Raw genomic sequence first — 15,036 nt, forward strand, 5'->3', positions numbered from 1 at the left:
ACTTTAAGTCCAACTTTTTGCTTCCTGGTTCAATTTCACTTGTTTCATTATCCTCTCTTTGCTTCTAGCCATTCCTTCTTACTTCAACCTTTCTCCAAGCTATCTTCACCTATCATTAGTCAACCAAACACATCAAAGCTATGCTCAAAATCATAAGGTGTTCAATCTATCATAATATGCAACAATTATAGCATAAAACCTCATGAATTTGCATCAATTCACATATGGTTGATTAAATTAAAGGAAGCATGAAAATCTACCCAATTGGCTTGCTTATGGCTCAAGAAAGTGCATAATTCAAGTGAAAACAAAAGAAAAGGACTAGTGAAACTAGGCTAAGATGACTTGTCATCACCCGCAAGGGCCAAGATCCATTCACCAAGGAGATCATGAAGACCAAAATCCCAAAGGACTTTAAACTCCCGGATATGACATTATATGATGGCACGGCAGATCCCAGCCATCACCACAGTAATTTCAGGAGTCAGATGTACCTCACTAACACCTCAGACGCAGTCCACTGCAAAGCCTTCCCGACTACCTTAACAAAAACGGCGATTAAGTTGTTCAACAATCTACCCCTCAGGTCCATCTCAAGCTTCGACGACCTAGCCAAAAAGTTTCTAGCCAGATTCTCTATCCAGAAGGACAAAACCAAGCACGCCCCAAGTCTATTAGGATTCAAACAAGGAGATCGAGAAAGTCCCCGCAGCTACATGGAAAGATTCAACAAGGCATGTCTAGACATACAAAGTCTACCCACAGAAGTGGCCATCATGGGCCTCATCAATGACTTACGAGAAGGGCCTTTTAGCCACTCAATATCCAAGAAGTACCCAACATCTCTAAACGAAGTTCAAGAAATAACGGAAAAATATATCAATATGGAGAAGAACTCCCGATTGGGAGACAGCTCAAAAATTGGATTCTCTTAACCCACCAAGGGACAAGGATAAAGAGTCCAAGAAAAAAGAAGATCAACCCGGTGAGAAGCCTAGAAAATACCACAATTACACCCCTCTTAGGATGTCTCTTGTGGATGTCTACCGAGAGATATGCAAAGAGGTCGGACGAGTTGAAGGTCCACCTCACACCAAAGAGGTCGGACGAGTTGAAAGTCCACCTCACACCAAAGAGGTCAGACGAGTTGAAGGTCCCTGATAAACCACTATTTTATGGTTTATCTTGTGCTTAATTGAGTGGATTTTTTCAACTCTTTACCCACTTATTCATACTATTTGCATGGTTTTACATTTGCCTTCCAAATTATGTGCTTTGATTGAAAACATGCTTCTTTGGCCTTAAGTTCCCTATGTTTAATCCTCTCTTATTACCATTAGATGCCTTGATATGTGTGTTAAGTGTTTTCAGATATTAGTCCACCTCACACCAAAGAGATCAAACGAGTTGAACGTCTACCTCACACCAAAGAGGTCGGACAAGTTGAACGTCCACCCCACACCGAAGAGGTTGGACAAGTTTCCACCTCATACCCCTGAGAGACATGTTCATATGATAAATGGATGATTCGTAGGAAATAACTTAGAAGGGCCCGACATGATGAGGTCGGCCTATAACAAAAAGTTATAAAAAGTAATCCCTGAAAGAGACCTGACAAAGGTCCAAAAAAGAGGATTACTAGAAATAACTTAGAAGGGACCGACATGATAAAGTCGGCCCGACAAAACTATAAGGTTATAAAAAGTGATCCATAAAAAGAGACCTGGCAAGTTCCAACTAAAAATGGATTACTGAAAAATAACTTAGAAGAGACCGACAAGAAGAAGTCGGACCAACGAAAGCTATAGCTTGGACCGACGAAAAGAAGTCGGACCAACGAAAGCTAAAGAAGGATCGACCAAGAGAAGTCGGACCAACAAAAAACGTGCGCAAAAAGGGACATAGCTCCGCCCAAAAAGCCTCGGCTTCACGACAAGGCTATCAAAATTGTTAGTCCTTACATTTGGAAGCCTTAGAAATTAGGAATTCTATTCGGATGATATTATGGAAGTCTCTTTATAAGTTTTCACCTTGAAGACAACTTTCTCTTTTCTTTTCTTGGGTTATTTGCACCTTGAACCTAGCCGTGACTCTAAATATTTTGTCTCAAGCTTTGCTTGCTCTTTACTTTTATTTTTCTTTTCTTTTCTTGTTGTTTCTTGGTTTTATTAATTTTTGAAATCCTCCATAATACTTCTCCAAACTTCATTCCATGTCTTAGAGCTCCTATGCAAGTTTTCACAAACATGTAACCTCATGACATAATCATACTATCAGAACCTCCACTTCTCTTAATCTATACTTGCCCTAAATTTAAAAAAAAAAATTCAACTTTTTCTATTAAAAAACTCTTTGTTACATGCTTTAAAGATATTGGGTGCAAGCAATTTTAAAAGTGGAGTGAAGTGAGAAACATTGAATCATGATTATCAAAACAGATGTAAGATATAAGAATTAAAAGCTCAAGATAGAGTTACCTCCTTTTTCATCATCTTTTAGGCTATGTAGAGCATAGCCTCCAACACTAAACTTAGAGTAGTTGCTTATCCTCAAGTAACAAAGAAAAATAGTGATGATGAAATTATGGATAATCATTATTAGCAAGTAAAAATAAATAAGTGAGGGTAAGGGAAACGCCCACCACCGTCGTGTTTCTCTCTCTTCGTGAGCTCCTTCTCTCTCCTCGACCAGGTTCGATGGAATCCTTCTCTCTCTCTCTCTCTCTCTCTCTCTCTCTCTCTCATGCGGTGGTGACTTCGTTTGACACCAACGACGGCGATGAACGCTTCGACAATGACGGCGATGCCTTCTGTTCCCTTCCTCGTTCACTAGCTCACGTCTCTCTCTCCTTCCTCTCCTATTCAACGGCAATGGCGACGGTAGCTCCTCCTACAGTGTCACCCTCTCTTCTATCCGTGTGTGTGTTTTGTCAAGGTGAAAGGGGGTGGCGGCTGGGACTGAGGGTGAGTGTGGTTGTGTATCAAAATTAGGGTTAAGGTGGGAGTGTGTGAGTTTAGAGTTAGGGTTTCTAGAATTAGGTAAAAAGAGTAGTTTAGAGTAGTAATTGAAAATCAAATATAGTTCGATATAATTACTTTTGAAAATACCATTTATTTATCAACCTACAAATTATTTTCAAATAAGTATGTACTCTAATTTAAAATTAGAGATAAATCAATTAATTTTTCTGTTAGTTTATAAAATTGAATTAAATTCTAGTTATTCAAATTAAATAAATAAATCTTCATTATTTTTCAATTACTAAATCTTTAAATTTTAAATAAGAAGATATCCAATTATTATAGAATTTATATAAATTCTAATTAATTTTAAACTCAAAGTCTCATAACTTTTATTTAATTACTTTTAGTAAAAAAAAATTAACTTCTTGAAAATAAAACCATAAATAAATATAATAAATTACAAATAATTCATTATTTAATTTCTAAAAGTCTAGGACCTTACATCTTTAGTGCAATAATGTCTGTGGTTTATGTCATGAAAATTTGACTACGTTTTCATGCTGATTGTGGAGGACCTAATGCGATTTTCCCCTTTTATATGGACTTGGGTCGACTATGTAACATAGACAGAGTTCTATACTATTCTGAGAATATTAAATATTATTTTCTCAAGCCTTTTAAAGGCTATGAAGTGAGTTAAACTAGCTCCAAATCAATTTAAGAACCTTAAATATTTCTGCTTCAAATTTTCTCAAGCTAAGAAGTGACTTAGATTGGTTTCTCACCAATCTAAGAACCTTAAATATTCTCTTAACCTTCTCATGCATGACTCAGAATAGACAACTATATAATCTAAGGATTTTAGGTATTCTTGTCTTATGGCTTTTTAGGACTGTAAATCACTACTAGATCAGGTTACACTAAAAACCTATTAAGTTTAAGAACTCACGATAATAATATGGATTGATAAAGACTTCACGAACTTTACGACTTAGTTGAAAGTACTTTAACTTTCTAGTGTTCTGAGACTATTCAAAATGTTATTTTGGTGAACACAGACCAGTGTCATATTTATAAGAATATAATTTGGTCAAAGATATAAACTTATAAAATTGCCTAAATACAACTTAAAGAAAAAATTTCTTCTAAAATAGAAGAATGAAGAAGAAAAGAATATAAAAATTAGAGAAAAGAAAATATAGCACTTGTTCATTCTAGTAGCAATTCTTTCTTCTTCTATCCTTGTCACATTATTTCTAAAAAGGATGATGAGTGTTAAAATATTTTTTGTATGTGCCACTGTTGCTATTTTTGGTAGTTTGGCAGCGTGATTTTTGTAAATGAAAGAGGATGCATCTCTAAATGATTTGGCTTGTTGAGCATCCTCAAATTCAAACAATGAAACCAAAATGAATCATTTTATTAATGATACTGAGGTAAATAATTTTGCGCCTTCAACAGTTTTGTAACTGGAAATGAGACACTCGTGTTTCTAAAGTGTGCTACAATGCTTGTCATGTTGCTTGAGTATTTCTAAGGTGTGTGGTTTACTTAGTATAATTTTTGAAGTTATATTCTACAAAATGTAAACATTTTCAGGATTAGAAAATGCCTAATTTGCTTATATTATTTAAGAAAAATTGTCTTAGTACGTATCACATTTGACCAATTATTAGATATAACACTTCTAGTAATATTATTAAATTATATTTAACATTGTTATTAATCATCAAAATTTTTTTTGAAATATCGTGGAGCTAACATGCTATACAAAACAACGAGTCAGCATTTGAAACAATCTTCAATAAGAAGCCTGATTACAATCTCCTCAAGATACTTGGGTGCTCATGATATACAAAAAGCATAAGGTTGACTTTAAGTCTTAAGAATTTATTTTCTTGGGATATACAAGTAAGAACCAAGGCTAAAAGTTTGTATAACCATATGGAAAGATGGTTACCTCGCGACATGTGAAGTTTGAAGAGTTTGGATTCTCTTATGCCGAACTGTTTGTAAAGAATATTGTACCAATAACAATACAAAAGTTACTTTTGCTAATAACATAGCACCCTCAACTAACACACAACCATATGTGCATGCAGTAAATCAAAATGTGTGTAAATCGGAGTTTGTTGCCAACAGTATGTCATATTCTGCCAATATTTTTGCTAATGATTATAATTATGGTGAGGAGTCACACTTACATTCTCTATCAAGTAACGATAGTGCAATAAGTACCTTAGCAGTTAATGAAATTCAAGAGTTTATAGTACATGAAACTCAAATTGCTTTTATTTAAGTACCAACGGTTCAACCAGAACCTTTGCAGAATTGTCACCTACTGCATAGTAGAGCAAAGTATGGCATCTTCAAGCCAATGATGTATGAAACTGTGGTCATTGACCTCTCCCAATGTGAGCCAGAAACAGTGTCTCAAGTCATGTCCAATCCTTAGTGGAAAGTTACAATGGTGGAAGAATATTAGCTCTCACAAAGAAAAAACCTAGAAACTATTTGATACACCTAAATCTACTTCTCCAATAGGTTCCAAATGAGTGTATCCAATCAAAAGGAGCCCAAATGGATCAATTGAAAATCACAAAGCCAGATTGGTGGCAAAAGAGTGTTTCCCTAAAATCCTAAGATAGACGGTGACCATTGTTGTGGGCAGTAGTAAAGTCATCCATAGTAACTAGTAAGGGTGATGATGTTGTCCACTACTCTACCTAAAGAGTGAAAATTTTGGTTGTTTGACTTTAACAATGTCTTCTTAAATTGAGACATAAATAGAGAGTTAGTTGAACCAATTCTATAAGCCGCACTGCTATCTTTTTTGCTTAAAGTAAGTACCCTGATCATGAGCATGATTTATCAAACTAAGTCCCACCCATTAAGCCATTGGTTTCAAAATTTAATTCTCATTTAGCCACCTATTTGCATGTATACGTTGCAACATATTGATAAATGAAAATAATTTAGTATAAATTGATTTGACTATATCTCATCAGCTAGTTGTTGTTGTCTTCTTCAAGAATGTTGGTGAGATGAACGAATTACCTCGCTAGTTTGGAAGTAAGCAAACTTCAAGAATGTGTTATACAACTAAGCAGGCGAAGTACTTTAAGCAGCTCCTACTGAAAGTAAATGTAAGATTTCGAACTTTTGAAAATTTTAGTATGAACTAATTTTGATTTATTTTATTTGTTTAAGTTTTTATTTTAAAAATTATTTTATTAAAAATAACTAAATTAAGTTTTGATAAATTGAGTGTAAATTAAATAGGATTCTTATACTTTTTTATAATAATTAAACATTTAACATGTTTGAAATTTAAAAGTTTTAGTAATTAAGAAGTGATGTGAATTTTATATGGTCAATTTAAGAGAAATGCTACACATACAAGTTATTTTGATTTACAGGTCATATAAGTTGGGCCAAACCCAATAAAAAGAATGTTCACTCAAACGAACGTATCTACACACGCGCTACTCAATGGTTTCCAAAGCGTGCTTCGCGTTCCTCCTCCTCCTCTTCTTTACATTTCTCCTCCTTTTTCTTTATGTGTTTCATCTTCATCGTCGTTTTTACTATTGTCACTACTAAGGAAACGGGAAATTGCGGTGGTTCTTGGAGTGATTTACGGCGGTTTTTAGCCGCCGCGAAACAGGATTTCAGCGGTTCGTTAAGCGTCGCCTATTAGGGGGTGGTTATATGATTTTGCGGCGGTTCTCAGGAACCGCCGACACAACCGCCGCAAAACCCAAAAATAGCGTCGCAATTATTAGAGTCGGTTTAAAACCGCCGCGATCTACCCAGCAGTGATCCACACGAATTGACCGGTGGTTTGAAACCGCTGCTGTTTAACGGCCACGGTTTTTTCAAATGTAATGACTGGCGGTTTGAAACCGCTGCTGTTTAACGGCCACTGTTTTTTCAAATGTAATTGGCAGTGGTTTAAAACCACGCCTGTTTTTTCAAATTTCTTACGACTATTTCGCAACAGCCGCAAAAATACTGTATTGTGTACACTAGCAATCAATGCTCTTTTTTATTTTAATGTACAACTTTTTTTTCTGAATCCTTCTTAATATTAGTAAGTTAAATTATTTTATATCCCGAAAAATAAATTGCAAGGTAAACGACAATAGAAAAACCATTAATTAATTGATATAATTATCCAAATATCAATAAAGTGTACTTCTTACTAAGAGTTTCATAATCAACACCAAAAGAAAGTGTATATCTAAAAGAAAAAAAGGTTCCACAATCCTAAGATCTACTTTCTAATCTGTCCATCCAACGCACTCATCCATGTGGCGACGTCTGATGGCAGCTTCCCACCTTGTCCTTGAAGTAGACATATTAAAGCACTCTCCATTGCCTGCATCCATACCTTCCCAGCTGTTACTTCATCCTCCACTACCTGTCTTTTTGTCTTTTCGGCTGCTACTTCATCCTCTACTGCCTGTCTTTTTGTCTTCTCAGCTGCTACTTCATCCACCACTACCTTCCTTTTTAATTTCTCGGTTGCCAACTTTGCTTGTAGTTCAAGCAGCACCCTTTAGGTCTCCTCCCTTTTAAAACCATTGCTCGGCTGATGGGAATTCATACCGAATACTTGACTAGAAGTCGGCCCCAAACCCATGCCACGCACCCTACCCGAGTGCTCCTTTCCGAGAGCTTAAGCAAGCGAATCATTCTGAGACAACATTCTAGAGGATTCATCACGTTGCTCAATAGCCTCAATTCTTTCCTACACACATACATAAGCAATTATAAGCATTTATTAGATAGTAGCTAACCACACAAACTTCCAATAAAATTTTAAAAACTAAAATATACAAGAAACTACTTCTCGATTCTCAACACATTACATACTCCACTAGCTCGAGCTGCATCATAGACATAGGAGCCATTAGCTCTTTTATGCGTTAAGAGATACAACTCTCCTTTACTAACTCTCCTCCCTTGTCGTTCTGACTGTACCAATAATAATGACAAAGTGAATAAGTAGATGAAAAGATGGTTCAAAAACATTCTCAAAAATAGATTACCTCTTCTTCTCCGAGCCTTGCCAAGCTTTTCGATTCACCAGTGTGGGTGTAAAGCTACTTTGATCGATTCTCAGCATTTTTCTTACACTTCTCCTGTCATGCCATCAAATTAAGAGTTACTAGACACTAGTTCTGACTAACTCAATGTAACATAAATAGACTTTTTCTGTTATAAAATAAAACTATATTACCTATGTCTCTTCACTATTGCGATAATCGAGAAACCATCTCCAATGGTCCGCAGTAATTCCCAATGGGCGGTTTTTAATATTTTCTTCAAGAGAAAGTCCTGAGTCATAGCAGTGATGGTATAATCTGTTCCTTGTTTCCTTCCAAGCCCTTCCTAGCATTTTGAATATTATACGCTTGATCATTCCTCTACTATCTTCTTCAAAATGGAACATTTCCTGCAAAAGTAAAATTAAATTGTCAGTAGGGTTCAAATTATGAGTCCGGAATGGTACGAAAAAATAACATTTTACCTTTACACATTCATTATAGACCTTGTCCCGGGTGCGAACCTTTCTCCAGTCCTTCTCGTAGATTGGGAATTCGGTGTAGTTAGATCCTAGTAGTCCCATAACGCCGCTCAGTAGACCTGCTTCATCCCCAACTGGTTGTAGTGCACTATTAAACTTGAGTACGATCTTTCTTTTGTTAGGTGGATTTATAGCTTCCTTCACACTCAGTTTTACCTGTTTGATTGTGCCATTGGATTCTGTAAAACATAGTTATTCTGCGCGAGTTACCATTGGAGCCAAGCTACGATGACATCATCGGAAAATAGCTGAATGAAAAATAGAATTAAATAAATTCTTTAATACCAATTGTTTTAACATCCCAAAATTAAGTGGTCTTGTGTTCCTTGCGCTTTTGAGCATCTGATTCAGCAAACAGGTTCTCAACATGTTGCTCAAAAGAATCTACCTCACTGTCTCTGGGTCATAGTCTTCGGCATCCGGCTCTGAGTTTTGAACATCATTTGTACAAGCCTGTGGAGCAGGTAGTGGTTCGCTATGGGGCGGACGAAAGGGGCGTACAGACGAGGATGCGGGAGCACCACTGCCACTAGGCGGCGGAATTAGGCAGTCCGCTTGATACGAAGTTGAAGCCGCATCAAATTCTACTTGAGGCTGCTGACATGGTGTGTCCACACGGGCTTTCTTCGTGAAACGACCTATCTTGGACATCTTTCCTAACTGCATTCGAATCAAAACAAAGTGATAATAATTAATACATAGATAATAATATTTATTAACATGCAAAAAGGACATTGGCATACCCTAGTTAATATATATTAAACTCCGGTATTTATGACGTATTGATAATAGACAATTTATTGTATGAGACCAAAGACCGCAGTTAAGGGTGATAATAGATAATTTAATCAGAATTATGAAATACACTAACAATTAAAGGTATTAATAAGTAATGATAGTTATAGTAAATCAATATCATGTGCTACTAAGCTTACTTGGTATATAGGAATTATGCTCAAATTTGTAGTTTGGAATACACTGACAACTCGTTCCTATTGCAATTGTATATATCATCATATATGCAGTATAGTAATGGTAGGACATAGCGTGTCATCACCAAAAAACACACATACATATAAATTCCAATGAGAATAATATATAGCGTGTGCAATTCACAATTCAATAATACATTCCATGCTCATATATAGATGAATTATAACAAAGTAACAATCTTATATGAAAAAATTATAGGAAGTCGTCTTTATTCAGCTTGGTTAAGTTAAAAATCAGTCAATAATTGAAATGAAAGGAACAGTAAATACAATGATCTAAAACTCAAAATAATAAATAAAAATAAAAATAAAGTAAAGATATCATCGAAAAATAAAACAAAATAAAACCTGTGACGATTCTCAGTAGGCATTTTACTGTCCTTCAATGATCAATGATAGGAGAGTACATGAATTGTTTAACTCAATTAACAAAGAAATCAAAGTTGGGTCTAAAAAAGTTAACCATTGAAGTACTCATAATTTCTCTATAATGCCTAGAATCATGAAAATATTCTGCACTATTGGATGTTAATTTTAGGCTTGAGATTTAGGAGTAGCATGTTTAACAATTAGAAAAATATCATGCTTAGTTATAATAAAATTAAATTCGATAATAGTTGCAATCAATGTGTTAAACTAAGTTTTTGGAGCTTGTTACCTTTGTAGTCTTCAGAACTAAACTATAAATTTGGTCATAGTCAACCTCTTCAATCTGTAAAGAAGCCTTTGACAATAAGTTTGGCTCTGTATCTAATAATCTTGCCTAAACGGTCCCTTTTGATAGCAAAATCCACTTAGAACCTATAACAATCTTATTGCTTGAAATTAGCAAATATGTAACATAAATAGTAGTAGGGAACAAATTCATATCTGGTGTGGTGTTTTCAGTTGAAGTAGTACTTGTGAATATAAAATTCTGCAGTTTACTTGAAACAGTATTAGTTGATGGAATCTAATTAGAGCCAAACATAGATTTTTATGGATAATCAATTTAATCATAGATTGCTAAGAATCCTAAGGGGTTCCATCAAGTTTAATTAATGTCCCTGTACCCTTCAATTTACATTGCAAGCCAATTAACGTGTAATATGATTAGTGTAATTTTTTTTTCAACTAGCCTTTGCTTGTTCTCTATTTAACGAAACTAATGAATAACTTATTAGGAATTAATTCTACATGAATTGAGACATACATCCCAGTTATTCACAGGCAACCATTATCAGTAACAAGATTCGAATATACCATTAAGATTATTAAAAACGCAGTCAAATAGAGAATTAAACCCCAACTCAGAATCCACCATTAACGGAATCATGCTCTTCATCAACAAATCCCACTCCCTGTTAACAAATTAACTCAGCTAACAACATTAGGAGAAACTTGCATATCAACTTTAAACTCATTATTGGCCTCTTTTTCAAATACTAAATAAGGAATTGAGCAAATGGGGTCCAGTTGTGCTTACCCGCAGTGGGATGACTGGATTGAGGGTGAGAAAGGAACTCCGGGCTTTGGGCAAAGAGAGAAAGGGCTCTAGGACACGGGCTCGCCGCAGAGACAAACGTGGAGGAGAAGAACCAAGAGGAAGCAAGCTTTCAAGGGGTTCGACAATATGAATGATTTAGTAGTAGGGGAAGAATAAGGATTATGGTAGTGGCGGTGGCTTCTCTGATTTGAAAAACGAAGTAGCTGAGTAATAGGGAATATATATTTAAGCCAATATTATAAATAAGTTAAACCGGTCCAATATTAAGGTATTATCATAAAAATATAAGAAACGTCTCTGAATTATTCAAACGCTAACAAAAATGCACTTGAAGTTTACTATCGACAAAAATGCCTTTAAATAATTTAAAAATACAATAAATATACCCAATAATAAATATATATTTTCAAAAAATATCTTAGAGATTGAATTTTATTGTGATTTTTTACAAGCATAATTAAAAATATAAGATATTATTATTCTTAAAATTTGGTAATTTTTGTTGAAGTATATTTTTTTTTGTAATTTTTTAAAAGTTATGTTAGTTGTTAATAAAAAAATTACAAAAAAATATATACTCAACGAATAATCACCAAATTTTTCTGGATAATAATATCTTATTTTTTTAATTATGTTTGCAAAAAATTGTATCAAAATTCATTCTCTAATGTATTATTTGAGAAATACATATTTAATGTTAGATATTCTTGCAAAAAAACTAACATAAAATATGTATTTCTCAAAAAATACATCAGAGATTGAATTTTTAAGCAATTTTTTGTAAGTATGATTAGAAAAGTGAAATGTTATTATTCTTCAAATTTGGTTATTTTTTGATAAGTATATATTATTTTGTGATTTTTTAAAAATATTATTGGTTTTTAACACACAAAAAAATTATAAAAAAATATATACTTAACGAAAAATCACCAATTTTTATGTATAATAATATCTTATTTTTATAATAATGGTTGCTAAAAATTGTATCAAAATTCAATCTCTAAGATTCATTTTAAAAATATATATTACTGTTGGGTATTGTTGTTGTATTTTTAAATTACTTGAAGGTAAATTTAAAAAAAAGAAATATTTCTGATTAATATCATAATGTTATTACTAATATATAGATGATAATAATAATAATAATAATAATAATAATAATAATAATAATAAATTGTAACGGTGATACTAATATTTTTTACAGTTATAATATAATAATATTTACTAATTATATATTAATATGAGTGCATTAATTTGGGTTAAAATAAATTGGTAAATCAATTGTATAAATTAAACTATTTCAAAATTTTAGGTTATGAATATAGTGTGTAATTATAGATCTTAATTAATCAATTCATGTCTATTAATTAATTCATGTCATTTTGCCATTATGATAGTCATGATTATAGAATGTAGTTCATTAAGCAGTTTCACCACTTGGGTTTATACATTTATATTTGTTATACTTTAAATACGTATATATATGGCAAAACAGTCATGTAAAAGCCTTGAATTCGCACGAACCATTAATCCAACAAGTCACAATATAAACTAATTCAAAAGATATATACTAATTTGAGATTAATCTCCTCCAAATTTATTGCTACTTCATCAAATTCAACATCCAAAGAAAAAAATACAAGCAGTCACTTTATTTGATTCAGTCCCAATATTTCATAAGACAAGTCAGACTAATGATAAAAACTTGAGTCAACAAATATCATTCTCCTCTGGAGTTTTATTGAGGTCAAAGATTAGAATGGAAGGTTTGTGTCCTTTAGAGACAACCTCATCAGAACTATCTGGCACAACGTCTTCTTCGAGCATTGAATCTTGAACTATCTTGCCTGTCTCTTCCGAAATTTCTTGAATCTTTTCTCGAGCTAAACCTGACGGATACATCATAGGCAATCAAGTTCTTAGAATTTACAAATTTTACAAAAAACAAACATGATTAAGCTCCATGTTATAAACTGCTGGTTTGGCTTATGTTCCCAAAATTTTGTAAGACCTCTTTCTATAAGAGTGAATTCCTCCCGAGACGCAATTTCAAGTTCAACATTCAGACTATTCTCATTGCGTTCCTGCATAAATTTAAAGAGGTTCCAGCTGAAAAGGTGCAGTAATTGGTGACTATAAGTCATTAACAACACTAATCAGAAGCACTTTCTAGATACTTCAGCAACATTTCATGCTTCATGTCAACTTAAGAACATGCCAAATGGACACCATGGTAACTAATTAACTAATAAAGTACCAAATAAACCTTAGTAAGAATATAGAATCCCACACTAAAAAAGAAATTAAAATTAAAATTTAAAATTAAAAAGTATGCAATACAATTGAAGCAATAACAGGTGTCAGCTAGCAAATTAAAATCCATTCCTTAAAAACAAGCTTTTGGGGTTAAAACCAGTAAACAACCATTGTAAAGATCTTATTCCATGGTCAGCTACCAGGCTGTCAGCAACTAGATACAGTCAACAAGAGCTAGAATTCCACATATTTATAATATTCAATCATGTTTACTGCACTAACAAGATGCACTAATAATATTTCAACTGAAACAAGAAAATATGACACTAATTTAGTACTACTACAATTAACAATCTGGAAAATCTATCATCATGTTTCGGTGTACAAATCATGCTTATTGCAAGATTCAATGAAAAAAAATTAACTTACTAAATTACATCCACATCCATTTCTTGGTTTTCAACTTTCTTCTTCTAATTCATCTCCTTTGGAAGTTTTAAAAAAAATAACAAACTAGGAAGAAAAGGGAAAGACTTGAGGTATGCTAACTTAAATTGCTATGATCCTGTTCGACTAAATAAGAATTTACTATAACATGCTCTCGTGCCTGCTCAGATTTGAGAGTCAATTATTCAACATTTACTGCAGGAACATACATATATTTATTTACTTACCCATTCAGTACCTCATTTCACAAAAGAATGGTTTGCAACCGGCCATATCACCATTGAGTTAAACAATTGTACCCAACTAAATGGCTAAAAAAATCACAAAAAATCCAAACTTTACCTGCACCTCCTCTTGTATTTGTTGCGAAAGAAATAGGTTTGTACTAGTTACGAACCCGAAGCCGAATTTCTTGCGGTACTTTGTTACGAATTGAAGCAATCCCTGCAATGTTCAGGGTTTCAAATATGTAAGGACTTCCGAAAGTGCCTTTTAATTACAGAAAATAAAACATCTGGATTCACTATGGCAGGTTGAAATATAGTAAAACACCCTTTTTACGAGCAGACATATGACAACGTACCGTCCTAATATCTCTATGCGCAATAGTAATAGCATCACCTATGTGCCTCTGTGCTGAGAATGTATCCAGCCATGACTGAATTCGCAACGTGTTGAACCACAGGTCTCTTGCGAATGATGTTGCGTGCTCCAGGGAAGAGAACGGGAAGGCCTCTTCCATCACCTTGCAAAACAAGATGCTAGAGGCACAAAGAAAGAGGTCTCTCTCTTCCAATTTCCCTGGTAACTCTGATCATGTCAGTCAATATATAATGTCAATTACAATATACTAACATGTTACTAAATTAAATAACTTGAAGACAAAATATGTTAATAAAATCACATTCTCCAGGTGGATTAATTGTAACTGATGAGCAATATACATCAAGTGTTTCCATGTTCTAATTTCTATTATATGCTAGTTGCTAATTAATAATTATGCAAGTTTATAACCCTCAATAGGACTATACATAGAATAATATTGTACATGTCCTAAATTAGTATCTAAATACATCTATACATAGGCAGCCTCTTCGCAATCATCGATGGCATCAGTGGTTGGTTCCTCTAAATCGTCGTCCCGTCTCAATGACAAACCTTCGACGTCAAACTCAGCCAACCCAGTTAGAATTAGTTGGGGAGAAAGTTCGAACTGACATTGTCCTATGTCTTCACCCATTTCAAACATGTCCCTTGGGTTTACATGGACTACCACACTCCACTCTTTATTAGCATCAT

At 33.9% G+C, this 15,036-nt stretch overlaps 1 long non-coding RNA gene across 5 annotated transcripts; it reads right to left on the reverse strand.

The window, feature by feature from the left end:
• Nucleotides 1–7,162: 7,162 nt before the first annotated feature.
• LOC130933350 (uncharacterized) lies at nucleotides 7,163–11,212 on the reverse strand. 5 transcript variants are annotated; one of them, XR_009067681.1, is made up of 7 exons: nucleotides 11,014–11,212; nucleotides 10,791–10,888; nucleotides 8,842–10,349; nucleotides 8,500–8,735; nucleotides 8,209–8,424; nucleotides 8,018–8,110; nucleotides 7,163–7,716 (listed from the first exon to the last, which is right to left on the reverse strand). It is a non-coding gene; the product is annotated as an uncharacterized LOC130933350 (long non-coding RNA). The 5 variants fall into 5 exon arrangements; XR_009067680.1 differs by having other exon boundaries at nucleotides 8,842–9,216; nucleotides 10,207–10,888; XR_009067682.1 differs by adding an exon at nucleotides 7,842–7,943 and having other exon boundaries at nucleotides 8,842–10,888.
• Nucleotides 11,213–15,036: the final 3,824 nt, after the last annotated feature.

This window comes from Arachis stenosperma, chromosome 6, assembly GCF_014773155.1.
Source record: "Arachis stenosperma cultivar V10309 chromosome 6, arast.V10309.gnm1.PFL2, whole genome shotgun sequence".
NCBI classification, from domain to species: Eukaryota; Viridiplantae; Streptophyta; class Magnoliopsida; order Fabales; family Fabaceae; genus Arachis; species Arachis stenosperma.